The 17,330-nt window shown below is 35.6% G+C and overlaps 1 long non-coding RNA gene across 2 annotated transcripts; it reads right to left on the reverse strand.

Annotated features, from left to right (window-relative positions):
• Positions 1 to 207: 207 nt before the first annotated feature.
• Positions 208 to 7,784, reverse strand: LOC128548564 (uncharacterized). Of its 2 annotated transcripts, XR_008367166.1 has the most exons (6): positions 7,541 to 7,784; positions 7,172 to 7,281; positions 5,418 to 5,527; positions 3,661 to 3,770; positions 1,901 to 2,012; positions 208 to 254 (listed from the first exon to the last, which is right to left on the reverse strand). It is a non-coding gene; the product is annotated as an uncharacterized LOC128548564 (long non-coding RNA). The 2 variants fall into 2 exon arrangements; XR_008367165.1 differs by lacking the exon at positions 1,901 to 2,012 and having other exon boundaries at positions 7,541 to 7,770.
• Between the last annotated feature and the right edge of the window lie 9,546 nt (positions 7,785 to 17,330).

A 17,330-nucleotide genomic window follows, 5' to 3' on the forward strand; every position in this document is an offset into this window, starting at 1 on the left:
ATTTCCAGTTTCTAAAGAAACATGTCCGACCTCTGTCAGCCTTAGCGAAGAATGAGGTAAAATAGGTGAACAGTAAACACGACTGCATGAACATAGAGCGGGAACTAAAAATAACTATAAAACCGAAAGTTAAAGTAGAGAGACGACAAGAAGGAATATGATTAAGGTAGCAGATGGCGGTTTTTTCTAGTACTTCGGACTTCCGAGCGATGTGGCCAAGTCAGACGGCTTCCGATATCTTACGAGATGCAGACCTGAAAATAAAAAGATACCCGTTTACATCTTACTTGAAGAAGAAATAAAATACATAGTGAACTTCATACAAAGCATAGATTTTTAAATCCACAAGCCACCTGAAAGATAATTTCAGCCCGCGAAAATACATGACATTTCAGCCCAAATTAGCCATATCTCCAACTGGCCTTAAAATGTTAGGGGAATGGATAGAGACAAATGGCCACTTGCATTCTGTACTCAGTTTCAAGTATTACTTGCAGAGCTGGACAAAAATACCTGTCAACCGATTACTTTTTTCACTATTTTCAACTGTGTGAGGCCTATATGACATTTGACAGTTCACGAGACGCTCAATGCTGATAGTGGCATATATGCATTTCAAGCAGTTATATGAAAATGATGCCATCAAGCTTACATTCGCATCTGCCAGAATTTCTGCAACATACCATTCTTAAACTTGTTAATCACAAACTCACATCAACAAATATTTCAAACATCAAAACTGCCTTCACTTCAAGGTTTTATCTCTAATGACAGATTTTGACCCTGGCCAATTCGAATCTGTGGCTGGAAACTACCAACTGCTACCTTAAGGACCAAGACATGCATCTCCATGGACTGTCTGGCACCTGATTCTAAGAAAATGATCTATGACAAATAAAATCTTACCAATATTTAAACAATGCTTTGTTCTTCTTGCAAATTGCACATGTCCAAACAATGTCTACAATATTGTGGATTTGGCCCCATTTTACACACATATTTCTTACTGCATCTATCTTTCTGACATTAAAAAAAGACTTCCCTACTATTACATGATGGCCATAAATGTACTGTATTAGCATTGTGCACAGCCCTGCATACTTGAGGAACAGAATTAAAAGCAGCACAGCTTACTTACCCAAGACTAACTGTACTTCAAATCCGCAAGCTCAGGAAAAGCCGCCCCTGTTTACAAGTACTTTTTCATATTACCTTACATACAGTAAGTATAAAATAGCTTTAAATAAATATTTTACAATGCACTTTTGTTGTTGTTGTTGTTTTTGTTGTTGTTGTTGTTGTTGTTGTTGTTGTTGTTGCCAAACTTACCTATTTTAACGAATTCGAGCAATCTCCCAGTACATCTCCGAGAAACCGTATCTTCTCTTAATTAAAAACAAATATCTGCAAATGTTCCCTCACTCCGGGACCTTAAATGCACCCAAGATGTATCCACTCTCTACACTTTTCTTCTGTCGTCATGTCCTGACACCGATAAAGCCACAATAGAAATTTGTAAGAACTAAAATCATACTGCCACTCGAGAAATATCTTCGAAAGAAATATCACCACAGAATCCAGTTCCGAGCCTTTGTGAAACAGCCATGTATTTACAAAATGCCAAAAAGTTGCCCCTATATTTCCTTTAAATAGTCCTTCTTCCTTTAAATTTGATATAAACTACAAAAGAAATGTGTTTCCCGCTAGAAATTTTAAGAAACCCTACACTAAAAAACAAAAATAAGATTTACTTACCCGGTAAAATCAGAGTTACCTCCCCTTAACTTCTACCATATCAAACAACATCTGTCTATGTTATGAATCCATTCAGCTCGGATTTTTAAATAACACATACTGGAGAGCTTGAACAACACAAAAGAAAGCATGAAATAGTACTTACAAAAATTGACAAATGTCTTAAGGTAGCAGATGGCGGTTTTTTCTAGTACTTCGGACTTCCGAGCGATGTGGCCAAGTCAGACGGCTTCCCCGATATCTTACGAGATGCAGACCTGAAAATAAAAAGATACCCGTTTACATCTTACTTGAAGAAGAAATAAATACATAGTGAACTTCATACAAAGCATAGATTTTTAAATCCACAAGCCACCTGAAAGATAATTTCAGCCCGCGAAAATACATGACATTTCAGCCCAAATTAGCCATATCTCCAACTGGCCTTAAAATGTTAGGGAATGGATAGAGACAAATGGCCACTTGCATTCTGTACTCAGTTTCAAGTATTACTTGCAGAGCTGGACAAAAATACCTGTCAACCGATTACTTTTTTCACTATTTTCAACTGTGTGAGGCCTATATGACATTTGACAGTTCACGAGACGCTCAATGCTGATAGTGGCATATATGCATTTCAAGCAGTTATATGAAAATGATGCCATCAAGCTTACATTCGCATCTGCCAGAATTTCTGCAACATACCATTCTTAAACTTGTTAATCACAAACTCACATCAACAAATATTTCAAACATCAAAACGCCTTCACTTCAAGGTTTTATCTCTAATGACAGATTTTGACCCTGGCCAATTCGAATCTGTGGCTGGAACTACCAACTGCTACCTTAAGGCCCAAGACATGCATCTCCATGGACTGTCTGGCACCTGATTCTAAGAAAATGATCTATGACAAATAAAATCTTACCAATATTTAAACAATGCTTTGTTCTTCTTGCAAATTGCACATGTCCAAACAATGTCTACAATATTGTGGATTTGGCCCCATTTTACACACATATTTCTTACTGCATCTATCTTTCTGACATAAAAAAAGACTTACCTACTATTACATGATGGCCATAAATGTACTGTATTAGCATTGTCCCACAGCCCTGCATACTTGAGGAACAAGAATTAAAAGCAGCACAGCTTACTTACCCAAGACTAACTGTACTTCAAATCCGCAAGCTCAGGAAAAGCCGCCCCTGTTTACAAGTACTTTTTCATATTACCTTACATACAGTAAGTATAAATAGCTTTAAATAAATATTTTACAATGCACTTTTGTTGTTGTTGTTGTTGTTTTTGTTGTTGTTGTTGTTGTTGTTGTTGTTGTTGTTGTTGCCAAACTTACCTATTTTAACGAATTCGAGCAATCTCCCAGTACATCTCCGAGAAACCGTATCTTCTCTTAATTAAAAACAAATATCTTGCAAATGTTCCCTCACTCCAGGACCTTAAATGCACCCAAGATGTATCCACTCTCTACACTTTTCTTCTGTCGTCATGTCCTGACACCGATAAAGCCAAAATAGAAATTTGTAAGAACTAAAATCATACCTGCCACTCGAGAAATATCTTCGAAAGAAATATCACCACAGAATCCAGTTCCGAGCCTTGTGAAACAGCCATGTATTTACAAAATGCCAAAAAGTTGCACCTATATTTCCTTTAAATAGTCCTTCTTCCTTTAAATTTGATATAACTACAAAAGAAATGTGTTTCCCGCTAGAAATTTTAAGAAAAACCCTACACTACAAACAAAAATAAGATTTACTTACCCGGTAAAATCAGAGTTACCTCCCTTAACTTCTACCATATCAAACAACATCTGTCTATGTTATGAATCCATTCAGCTCGGATTTTTAAATAACACATACTGGAGAGCTTGAACAACACAAAAGAAAGCATGAAATAGTACTTACAAAAATTGACAAATGTCTTAAGGTAGCAGATGGCGGTTTTTTCTAGTACTTCGGACTTCCGAGCGATGTGGCCAAGTCAGACGGCTTCCGATATCTTACGAGATGCAGACCTGAAAATAAAAAGATACCCGTTTACATCTTACTTGAAGAAGAAATAAAATACATAGTGAATTCATACAAAGCATAGATTTTTAAATCCACAAGCCACCTGAAAGATAATTTCAGCCCGCGAAAATACATGACATTTCAGCCCAAATTAGCCATATCTCCAACTGGCCTTAAAATGTTAGGGGAATGGATAGAGACAAATGGCCACTTGCATTCTGTACTCAGTTTCAAGTATTACTTGCAGAGCTGGACAAAAATACCTGTCAACCGATTACTTTTTTTCACTATTTTCAACTGTGTGAGGCCTATATGACATTTGACAGTTCACGAGACGCTCAATGCTGATAGTGGCATATATGCATTTCAAGCAGTTATATGAAAATGATGCCATCAAGCTTACATTCGCATCTGCCAGAATTTCTGCAACATACCATTCTTAAACTTGTTAATCACAAACTCACATCAACAAATATTTCAAACATCAAAACTGCCTTCACTTCAAGGTTTTATCTCTAATGACAGATTTTGACCCTGGCCAATTCGAATCTGTGGCTGGAAACTACCAACTGCTACCTTAAGGACCAAGACATGCATCTCCATGGACTGTTGGCACCTGATTCTAAGAAATGATCTATGACAAATAAAATCTACCAATATTTAAACAATGCTTTGTTCTTCTTGCAAATTGCACATGTCCAAACAATGTCTACAATATTGTGGATTTGGCCCCATTTTACACACATATTTCTTACTGCATCTATCTTTCTGACATTAAAAAAAGACTTACCTACTATTACATGATGGCCATAAATGTACTGTATTAGCATTGTGCACAGCCCTGCATACTTGAGGAACAGAATTAAAAGCAGCACAGCTTACTTACCCAAGACTAACTGTACTTCAAATCCGCAAGCTCAGGAAAAGCCGCCCCTGTTTACAAGTACTTTTTCATATTACCTTACATACAGTAAGTATAAAATAGCTTTAAATAAATATTTTACAATGCACTTTTGTTGTTGTTGTTGTTTTTGTTGTTGTTGTTGTTGTTGTTGTTGTTGTTGTTGTTGCCAAACTTACCTATTTTAACGAATTCGAGCAATCTCCCAGTACATCTCCGAGAAACCGTATCTTCTCTTAATTAAAAACAAATATCTGCAAATGTTCCCTCACTCCAGGACCTTAAATGCACCCAAGATGTATCCACTCTCTACGCTTTTCTTCAGTCGTCATGTCCTGACACCGATAAAGCCACAATAGAAATTTGTAAGAACTAAAATCATACCTGCCACTCGAGAAATATCTTCGAAAGAAATATCACCACAGAATCCAGTTCCGAGCCTTGTGAAACAGCCATGTATTTAGAAAATGCCAAAAAGTTGCACCTATATTTCCTTTAAATAGTCCTTCTTCCTTTAAATTTGATATAAACTACAAAAGAAATGTGTTTCCCGCTAGAAATTTTAAGAAAACCCTACACTACAAACAAAAATAAGATTTACTTACCCGGTAAAATCAGATTTTACCTCCCCTTAACTTCTACCATATCAAACAACATCTGTCTATGTTATGAATCCATTCAGCTCGGATTTTTAAATAACACATACGGGAGAGCTTGAACAACACAAAAGAAAGCATGAAATAGTACTTACAAAAATTGACAAATGTCTTAAGGTAGCAGATGGCGGTTTTTTCTAGTACTTCGGACTTCCGAGCGATGTGGCCAAGTCAGACGGCTTCCGATATCTTACGAGATGCAGACCTGAAAATAAAAAGATACCCGTTTACATCTTACTTGAAGAAGAAATAAATACATAGTGAACTTCATACAAAGCATAGATTTTTAAATCCACAAGCCACCTGAAAGATAATTTCAGCCCGCGAAAATACATGACATTTCAGCTCAAATTAGCCATATCTCCAACTGGCCTTAAAATGTTAGGGGAATGGATAGAGACAAATGGCCACTTGCATTCTGTACTCAGTTTCAAGTATTACTTGCAGAGCTGGACAAAAATACCTGTCAACCGATTACTTTTTTCACTATTTTCAACTGTGTGAGGCCTATATGACATTTGACAGTTCACGAGACGCTCAATGCTGATAGTGGCATATATGCATTTCAAGCAGTTATATGAAAATGATGCCATCAAGCTTACATTCGCATCTGCCAGAATTTCTGCAACATACCATTCTTAAACTTGTTAATCACAAACTCACATCAACAAATATTTCAAACATCAAAACTGCCTTCACTTCAAGGTTTTATCTCTAATGACAGATTTTGACCTGGCCAATTCGAATCTGTGGCTGGAAACTACCAACTGCTACCTTAAGGACCAAGACATGCATCTCCATGGACTGTCTGGCACCTGATTCTAAGAAAATGATCTATGACAAATAAAATCTTACCAATATTTAAACAATGCTTTGTTCTTCTTGCAAATTGCACATGTCCAAACAATGTCTACAATATTGTGGATTTGGCCCCATTTTACACACATATTTCTTACTGCATCTATCTTTCTGACATTAAAAAAAGACTTACCTACTATTACATGATGGCCATAAATGTACTGTATTAGCATTGTGCACAGCCCTGCATACTTGAGGAACAGAATTAAAAGCAGCACAGCTTACTTACCCAAGACTAACTGTACTTCAAATCCGCAAGCTCAGGAAAAGCCGCCCCTGTTTACAAGTACTTTTTCATATTACCTTACATACAGTAAGTATAAAATAGCTTTAAATAAATATTTTACAATGCACTTTTGTTGTTGTTGTTGTTTTTGTTGTTGTTGTTGTTGTTGTTGTTGTTGTTGTTGCCAAACTTACCTATTTTAACGAATTCGAGCAATCTCCCAGTACATCTCCGAGAAACCGTATCTTCTCTTAATTAAAAACAAATATCTGCAAATGTTCCCTCACTCCAGGACCTTAAATGCACCCAAGATGTATCCACTCCCTACACTTTTTCTCTGTCGTCATGTCCTGACACCGATAAAGCCACAATAGAAATTTGTAAGAACTAAAATCATACCTGCCACTCGAGAAATATCTTCGAAAGAAATATCACCACAGAATCCAGTTCCGAGCCTTGTGAAACAGCCATGTATTTACAAAATGCCAAAAAGTTGCACCTATATTTCCTTTAAATAGTCCTTCTTCCTTTAAATTTGATATAAACTAAAAAAGAAATGTGTTTCCCGCTAGAAATTTTAAGAAAACCCTACACTACAAACAAAAATAAGATTTACTTACCCGGTAAAATCAGAGTTACCTCCCCTTAACTTCTACCATATCAAACAACATCTGTCTATGTTATGAATCCATTCAGCTCGGATTTTTAAATAACACATACTGGAGAGCTTGAACAACACAAAAGAAAGCATGAAATAGTACTTACAAAAATTGACAAATGTCTTAAGGTAGCAGATGGCGGTTTTTTCTAGTACTTCGGACTTCCGAGCGATGTGGCCAAGTCAGACGGCTTCCGATATCTTACGAGATGCAGACCTGAAAATAAAAAGATACCCGTTTACATCTTACTTGAAGAAGAAATAAAATACATAGTGAACTTCATACAAAGCATAGATTTTTAAATCCACTAGCCACCTGAAAGATAATTTCAGCCCGCGAAAATACATGACATTTCAGCCCAAATTAGCCATATCTCCAACTGGCCTTAAAATGTTAGGGGAATGGATAGAGACAAATGGCCAGTTGCATTCTGTACTCAGTTTCAAGTATTACTTGCAGAGCTGGACAAAAATACCTGTCAACCGATTACTTTTTTCACTATTTTCAACTGTGTGAGGCCTATATGACATTTGACAGTTCACGAGACGCTCAATGCTGATAGTGGCATATATGCATTTCAAGCAGTTATATGAAAATGATGCCATCAAGCTTACATTCGCATCTGCCAGAATTTCTGCAACATACCATTCTTAAACTTGTTAATCACAAACTCACATCAACAAATATTTCAAACATCAAAACTGCCTTCACTTCAAGGTTTTATCTCTAATGACAGATTTTGACCCTGGCCAATTCGAATCTGTGGCTGGAAACTACCAACTGCTACCTAAGTATTAGCCGAGACTTAGTAAAATAAATACATGTACAATGGATTCAACCCGGTTACACATATTTGTTAAAATGATTGTAAGGTGTAAAATAATCGTTCCGCATGTAGATATTACATGAGTGTATTTTCATACTAAATTAATGAAACAAATTGAATGAAATAATAAAATGCGAGACAAGGCTTTGTAATAGTCTTTTTATCACATGTAAGTTTTTCCTGTTGAAACATCAAAATTTCTGCTTTCTTTACTTCTTACAGACAATGTAAATTCAACCAACGTCTCCTACAGATAAACGACGTCAAAGACAAAGTTTTATTACACTTATTTCGAACATGTGATAAAAACTATTATTAGATAGACATGACGAGTCATAGAAAGCAAACAAGCAAAATAATAGTATGCTCGATCTGATTGATTTTTCTCAAGAGAGGTAATGATAAATGCATCATCCCTCACGCTAGTAGCACCGGCTTAAGCGGAAATGGTTTCATGATACATGAAAATGATTGCATGGACGCTGAAAATACAACAACACTGAATCAAAATATGTGGAGACATTGTTCGGACCACACACTGCACTTTACAACTGATATGTGATAGTTAGACCGCAAGTCTGATTCCGACCGAAAGGAACATGAAAAAAAACGTGTGCTCTCGTTTTATCATTTCAAAAATAGAATGGAATCAATTTTCACAAATAAAAATAATGTTTCGAAGTACAAGTATCGTTTTGTACCCCTCGCACTAATTCACAGTTGTTGAATACAATGTATTTGTAAATCACAAATATGTCACTTAAAGCAAAGTTAAACTTGACTTTTGATAAAATTTCCTTATAAAAAGTAGAGAGATTTCTTTAGGTTATTTGATTATATTCAAAGTAGCTTTTCAATTTTTGACTTTTATGGTGTCATATTTATATATTTATTTGCCAGTTAATATCTGTACCCAAATACGCGATTTTCGTCCCCTATACGGAATGAATGAGTGTATATACCACCACGCCTGATGGTTTGTGCAACTTATAAATATCATTTATATCATTTATAACATTTAGAAGGAATGGTAAATCTGCATATTCATTATGTATGGTGGCATATTTCTGTCAACCACATATCCACTTATTTATGTAGACAGTTTTCTTTAAAAATGTCACATATCCAGTTATTATCTGGCAAGTGGCAAAATTGCGTGTTATCCAGATAATTAAGTTATCAGGACAAAACTGCCTGTTATTGCCCACTTCTGCCATCCGCATATTCGCATAAATAAGTGGCTATTGTGAACGTTTTCATGATACCCAGTTAATATTCGTACCCAAATTGGCGATTAACAGTTTGACTTTTCGCCCCTTATACGGAATTGTCACGGTATAGAATATTGAAACGGAGACAAAATGTATAGGCGGCCTGGTAGCTCAGCCAGTAGAGCATTGAAACCGTTATTCCGAGGACCCTGGTTCGAGTCCCGGTCTGGCTGCATATTTTTCTCATCGTGTGGCATTTGGAGCCCAACGTGGGGCCGTGACGGCATTACACTGGGTAGTCTCCGACGCCTGTAATTGTTTGATTTATAATGTACCCGTTGAAATTCGAGGACGAATTTCAAAATGGTGGTGAAATATGTCACGGTATAGAACTTGAATATTGAAACGGGGGAGGAAATCTGTAGTAGGTCGGGTAGCTCAGTCAGTAGATTACCGGAACGGTATTCCGAGGCCCCGGGTTCGAGTCTCGGTTTGGCTTTACATTTTTCTCATCATGTGACGGAATGAATGAGTGTATATATAAGTGGACAAATAACACATTTCGCAACGAAAATGACATCGAAGATTGAATATGTGCACCTTAATTATGAAACCATCCGTCCTGATCATGATGATGATGATCATCATCATCTTAAGTGACTGCATTATTACATACAGAATAAATTCACAATGTGGTAAAAGTATTGTACATATGCGCAGCAGGTTTCAAATAAAATTTACTCAATATATAGCAAGTTCAGAGCTGATAAAAATATCACCGTGACAGGTCGATGTTAAATTTGATAGAGACGTCACTTAAATGTTATAAAATATACTCAAGGAGTGAAATTGATGTCATTAAGTATGTAATTTTACTCACAATTAAAAATTACTTCACATTTTAGACGTCGACTGAGCCACCGCAGCTTTGCTATCGTTATTAAAAAATCTTTATACTTCTGTACTGTGAGGCTCCTGTCTTAGAAGATATGTTTACGAATATCTTTTTAAATAAAGTGTTATCATTCATTTAGCAAATCAAAAGAAATTCATAGCTTTTTTGGTATAGATAAATGTTTGAAAACATGATTATTTGAAATAATTATATCAAAATCTAAACGCATACCTTGGGAGTTGTTAAAACTAACCGAACGAAACTTCCACATGTACTTTAAGATTAAAACTTTCAAAAAACAGTAAGTCCTATATATTTATGTGTGTGTGTGTGCCTATTGTGCGGTTATCAATATATTGATAAAATTGCCAACTTTATTCTACATAAAGAATGCAAGGACAAATTTTAATATCGATCCAAGATAACGGCGAGTTATTATCAATACTATTGTAAAAACAGATACCTGAAACATAAGGTATTAGTGTTTGGTTTACAATTTAGACGGACGTTTATTTAGCAATGTTTAAACACCCGTGATATATGATTTGTTTAAACACCCGTGTTATATGATTAAGTTTCTACAAAACATTGATTATATAGAATAATTATCGCAGGGTGAGAAAAATGTGAAATCGGTCCAGGGTTTAAATCCGGACCCTTCGCTGGGAGAATGTCCTAACGCTTGGGTAACCGGCTTCCAGACACATATTCTTCCTTAATTGATAAAGTCCATACCGTGAAACACTCCCAAGCTACATTGAAATTCGGGAAAGAGAACAAGGTAAACATGATCGCGGAGAATATACAGTTACAGTCCCATGATGGGCGCCAAATTTAAAAGAGTGAGGTTAATTCGCAGTCAGTCCTGGGTTCGATCCCAGGACCCTCACTTACTGGGCGAATGCTGTACTGACTAAGCTAACCGTCTGCCAACGCATATACTCCACCTTTCAGTAATAAAGTCATATGCCGATCCAACTTAATTACCCTTAATACATATTGTACAATACAAAGCCCGATTTAATGTCATTATACTTTTGTCAAGTTTAAAACTAATTTATCATGCATGATAATATAGATAGTATTATTTATTTATCGTTTATGATACGAATTAGGATGAGGAACCCTCGGACAGTTGCGTCGCGAAAGTAGTTTCATTTTAGTGCTCAACCGTTGCCCTTTTACTGTTTGAAACTAAACGTTTGTTTGTGTAAATCGTTCGCTAGGTTATTGATTCATAGTAATTTACACAAGCTTCTTTGTGATTTTGTATTTTAGAAATCGTGCCAGTGCGTGTGTAACGCATTCACCTGGTGGACATGGCCTTTATTTACACTATCGTTTAACTTTAGAACACAGAAGAAATTAACAGCAAGTTTTGAAAGTTTTGTAAATGTCACTCATCATAAATTCATTAAAACTTTGACGTAGGGTTTTGTGGCGGCTGCTTTATTGGAGCACGGTATAACAATATAGGGGCATGTGTGCCTCAAAATAGCCAGGGTCATAACCGTTTTGATAAAACATTTTGTAATTCTACAACATCCAATTTGAACATTTTCATGACCCGGAATATATCGAACTTTGTACATATCATTTCTTAAAACAAGTGGGGGTATGACATGCCTCGTCTTAGAAGTCACTAAAATGTATTGGCCAAGCCAAATCTGACATACAACAGTAAGCTTTTGCTGAAATTTCTAGATGTTCTTGTGGCGCCATTTCTTTGACAGACAACGTATGGCAGCCCTAGACTAAACATGTTTATTTCAAACCCGAATGACAAATTAATCCTAAATTTCAAATAGCCGCCACTTCAATGTTATAAAATAAATTCAAGGAGCTATATTGCTGTCATTGAATATGGAATGTTATTTACAGTTGTAGGCGGCTTTACATTTAAGATGTAAAAACGTCGACTGGGCCAAAAGTGCGTTACTATTGTTATCATAAATCTTCTAATTCTGTACTGTGAGACTTTTTAGACGATATGTTTTACGGAAACAAATAAATATTATTCAATTAGCAAAACAGAATTTCTATAGAAATAATTTTTAAAGCATGTTTATTTGAAATAGTTTTGATAGTAATTTAAAATCATACCTTAGGAGTTGTTGAAACTAATAGAATAAAACTTCCACATGTACCGTTAAACCAAACCTGTCAAAAAGTCCTATATATATGTGCCTTTTGTGGGATTGTTAATAATAATAAAATTGCCAACTTTGTTTTAGGTAAACGAGCCGTTAAATGTGTGCAACGAGGACAATTAATTTATTGATTCATGTTGACGGTGAGCTATTATCGAAACTATTTTAAACACAAATACCTGAAAAAATAAGTTTTTAGTGTTTGGCTTCCACTATGAACGGAAGTTTATTTTGCAATTTTTACACACCCGTGATAAAGGAAACCTTGATTATATTGTATAATTGTCGCAGGGTGAGAAGAAATGTGAAGACATCCAATTGTAATTCTAAACCGTAACTTGTCAGAATGAAATGTCTTATATATGTGCCTATATAGGATTATTAATACATTGATAAAATTGCCAACTTTATTCTATGTAACCAAGCCATAAATGAATGCAACGAGATAAAATAATGTCGAGTTATTATCAAAACTGTTTCAAACACAGATACCTAGACTACGGATATTTAATGTAGTGTTTTTCTTCCACTATTAACGGAAATTTATTTTGCAACCGTCATAGAGGACTAATAGGATGATCTTGATTTGAATGTTAGAGTTATACTATAGCATGTGTCCGTGAACTTTGATTCCATTTTGTTTCTTTTAGTGTCCAAGAGAAAATCTTTACCTATTTTACAGCAACATCCGAAACTTAAAAATTTCTCGTTCATTCTCCGAAGATTTTTACCTAATTTTGCTTTCTATAGATTGTCGTAAACTATTAGCAATTCCTAATTAAGTATGTGACTGTAATATTTTATTTCTGAATTACTAGTGATGTTAGTATAAGTATAATAACGTGTTTACCACCTCTTTCTTTTCATATGGTATCATAGCATTTCCAACCACGTTGACCATGTATATTGTATATTGTATGTATATTGTACAACGAGGTATCTTGTGTACAAGTTGAAATAAAACTTCTGTTCTGTTCTGTTCAAAAAACTAATTACTACAAAACACTGATTGTTTTGAATAACAGGATGGGAACATGTGAAATCGGTTCAGGACTCGAACCCGGAACACCTCCCTCCAACGACAGGGATAACAGACTGCTCGGTACATATTCTTCCCTAATGTTTCCAAGTACGTACCGTGACACACTCGCCTGCTAAATTGAAATTCGGAATAGATAACAAGGTAAACATGATTTCGGAACATAAAAAGTTATATCACAGGGTGAGAAAAATGCGCAATCCTTCTGGAGTCGCATCCAACTTACTGGGCGAGTTCTCTACCGACCGAGCTATCCGGCTGCCTACACAATCATATGCTCCTCTTTGTAGTGCTAAAGACGAAATCCGGGACATAATCCATGTAAAATCTATCAATCTTGATTATTCTAAATACAAATTGTTCAATGCAAGGTCTGTTTTAGTTTCCCTGCATTACTTTCAAGTACAAAATCTAAATTATTATGCAGTAATATTTATCGTTTATGATATGAATTAAGATAAGGACTCTGCTGACAGCTGTGAACGTGATTTCACGTTTGTGTTAAGCTCGTTTACAGGTTGAATGTTCACCTTTTTGTGTTTGACTGGACACATGATGGATGAAATGCTTTGATAATTGTTTTCTCCTTATTTTAATGAGGTTTTAATGGTGTTTCTCTAGTTGCTATGCCTTCTGCAAAGACACTGAATCCATGTGTATGTCATTCGTAAGGCTAGTGGTTCTTAGTTATTTACACGTTTGTGTGTTTCTGTTTTAGTTATCGTGGTATTGCGCGTGTAAGGGATTCCGTGACACGACCGGGATAGCTTTTAGTTACACTATCATTTTAACTTTAGAACATGATGGCGATTGAGAGTGAGATTTGAAATTCGTGTCGGCTTCATTCACTACAAATCCGTAAAAAACATTGATGTAATTTCATTTGGGGAGTGTTGCGATCTTCGAATATGGCAATCTGTCCTTTCTTTATTTCACACCAGACAAAACAAAATTCACATTTAAACTGTCAGACGTCGAAATACATAGCTTCTTCTTCTTCATGTCGTTCGCATCTACACTGTCAGACCAGTAGCCTCGATGAAACTTGTGGTTTGCCGAAGATCCTCAATGCCTCCATACAGTTTCTGGTGGACTGAGGTATCTATCGGCCAAGTCGCAGCTCGCTCCTGGTCGTGCCTTTTACATCTTTGAAGTACATGCTCCGCAGTCTGATCTTCTTCACCACATGGACAAGTTGGCGATGATGTCAGTCTGTATTTCTTGTACATGTGAGCATTAAGCTTGTTGTGCCCTGAGCGGAGCCTGACCATCATCACTTGTTCAGACCGATCAAGGAGATGAAAAGCATCTTCCTCCATCCTTGGTCTCGTTAGTGCCTTGATGATGGTAACTTTCTCCTTGTAACTCACAGGTTCTGTTGGTTGTTCTGACTGAGCTCCTAGCTTAGCCAGTTTGTCTGCCTCTTCATTGCTTGCAAGTCCACAATGGGATGGAATCCACTGAAGTGCTACTTTGCAGGTTATGCTCAGGCTCTGCATTCTCCTGGCTAGCTGCGGAGCTTTATTGTTGATCAGAGCTTCCATGACAGACAGTACATCTGTGAAAAAGACGACTGAGGAGCTTTCTTCTGCCGAGTCTTCAACCACTGAGACGGCCTTCATGAGTGCTTCAGTCTCTGCCTTGTAGTTGCTGCAGTGTTTTCCTGTGGCTGCATGTAATGTTTCTCTCTTGCCTGATGGGTATTGAATGAAAACTCCTGCTCCTCCGTCTTTTCGGCGCATGTGGCTGATCCGTCTGTATAGACATGAGTCCATAATTCCGGAGGATAGTCTTCATTGATCATAGCAAGTTGTAGTGTAATGCTCAGGTGTTTTGTATTTTATTTCGGGTATTTCTTCAGAAGTTTAAGATTTTAAAAATTATAGAAGATGAAAACTGTACATTTCATAAATTGACAAGTCAGACAAGATTTGACAATCTTCAGTAGCTTAAGGCTTGTTGAACTTGTAGGTATCCTTAAGTGATCGGGAAATTAGATAATGTGTTTGCTGTGTTTTCCTGTATAATCCTTTATAAACTCAATACACTCTGTGATCAGGAGGGAGGCTGTCCAGGTGCGAGCTAAGGGACTTGTTCCCGCTCTCATGAGCTGAAACTTAATAAGCTTTGTTAAGAGATAGTTTGAAATATATTTATAATTAAGAAATGTTGTTAAATAGATCAGTAAACAGAACTAATTTAAAAGACTTATTGAACATTGATTATATTCATGAAATTAGACTGAACATTTATAAGTTACTGTGCATTGCTCTTCGTAGAAAATAAAAATGTTAGAACTGTCCTAATGTGTTGTGTTCAAGACAAGCTTCAGGTACAACGTGTTACGTTACAAGCACTTTTATGGTGCCGAGGACCAGGATGTTCTCTGCGAGATTGTTGCGGCCACGTATTACACGAAGTACTCTGCCACTATACATCACGCCGAACTGAGAAGACGACACGAGCCAATAGATCTTCGAAAACGCAAGTAGAAATGTCTATTTTTCCTTTTAAAAGTTTTGGGCATATTTTGGGAGAAAAAATAGTTGAATTCAATCTAGCACGAAATGCAATTTAAAATTAAAACTGTTACTGAAAAGTTTGCCTTAATAAAAGTGTGTATCAAATCAGAGTTATGTATGAAAATATTTACAAATCTTGTAGGGTAGGCGAAAATTAAATAAAGCAAAATAAAGCAAAACACTGAAATATATAAAATTTGAAAACTCTGTAAATTAGCTAAATCGGGCAGACGAAAGCTGTCAATATATCATGGTTATAAAACAATTGATATATTACTTCATAAATATATCGCCATAGGGTTTAAGGTTATAAATAAGACCTAATATATGTTTTTTTCTAAAGGTATGCATTAACAAGCGGTGCCTAACAAGAAAGATATAAGATGAACAGTGGAGTAAACTAAACTGTTTACAAATAAAGTAGAAAAATACAAAAGAAAAGAGAATAAAATGAAATTATAAATGTAAAGTACATGAAAAATTATGCTGCTGACAGTTTATCTTTTTGAGGATTTTTATTAAAATTACAAATTGTAGTATGTTGTGATAAAATTAAAAGCAAGTTCAGTTGTCAAAGTAACGTGTGGGAAATGTCATTTGTGTTATAAAATTCAGATTACACCTGTCAAATATTAGTTAACATGTAGGTAACTGGTCAAATTTGCTTCTGGCAGTTTGCATGTCAAACTATATTTTAACATACCTGTATTCAATTTGAATTCATAATTTAGACTATACTTGTTTTAAAAGTATTTTGTCATCATTTTTTTTTTTGGAGCATTGTTTAGATAAAATGTTTGTATGGGGTTTACTGTTTCAAAAGAATGAAGGTTCGGATATTGTGATTATAGTAAATGTAACGTGGCAGAAACTAAGACCACGGTAGACACAGGAAATGTGTTTGATGATGACCTGTGAGCAGTGACTCACAAAGAACACTAGATTAGTGTTATTTTAGGTATAAAGGTCATGCTAACAGAAGCATGGGAAACCTATAGAATATACCTACGGAATAGTAGATAAGTATGTCTACGTAACGAACGTATATTTTTTATGAGCAGTGAACAATATATATGCATTTTGTCAACGTTTTATTTTGAATTAATATGTTGATATATTTATCAAATTGACAGAACTGATAAGTTTTCATGTTAACCGAGCTTGTTGCACGTATACAATTGAAGAGTAGTGTGGAACATTACTAAAACTTAATAGATATGTAGTGAATATATCTTTTATGTGTATAAGTTATACATATGAAAAGTTAAAAATTATTCGTAAGAAAAAGATAAGACCAAAATTTGCTTAAATGATACAGTTCATCAAAATAGAATTTAAAACGCATGGTAAAATAAATGTAAATGAAAATAGAAGATGAATAATATCAACATTTTTATTAAGGCCTTTCGTCAGCTCTCAGGAAGTTGGTATATCATGTCCTTTTGTATCGAACCCGAATAGATCTAAATATAAATTATATAATATTTATATTAAGGAAGTAATAAATTGGGTGCAACTATTTTGTTCAAAATTTCAAAAACACGTAAGGGGAAAGGAAAATGGGCGAAGACACTTGCTATGTGCATAAAAATGGTGTGCAAATTTGTGAAAAATCAGAAGTC

This window comes from Mercenaria mercenaria, chromosome 14, assembly GCF_021730395.1.
Source record: "Mercenaria mercenaria strain notata chromosome 14, MADL_Memer_1, whole genome shotgun sequence".
Taxonomy (NCBI): Eukaryota; Metazoa; Mollusca; class Bivalvia; order Venerida; family Veneridae; genus Mercenaria; species Mercenaria mercenaria.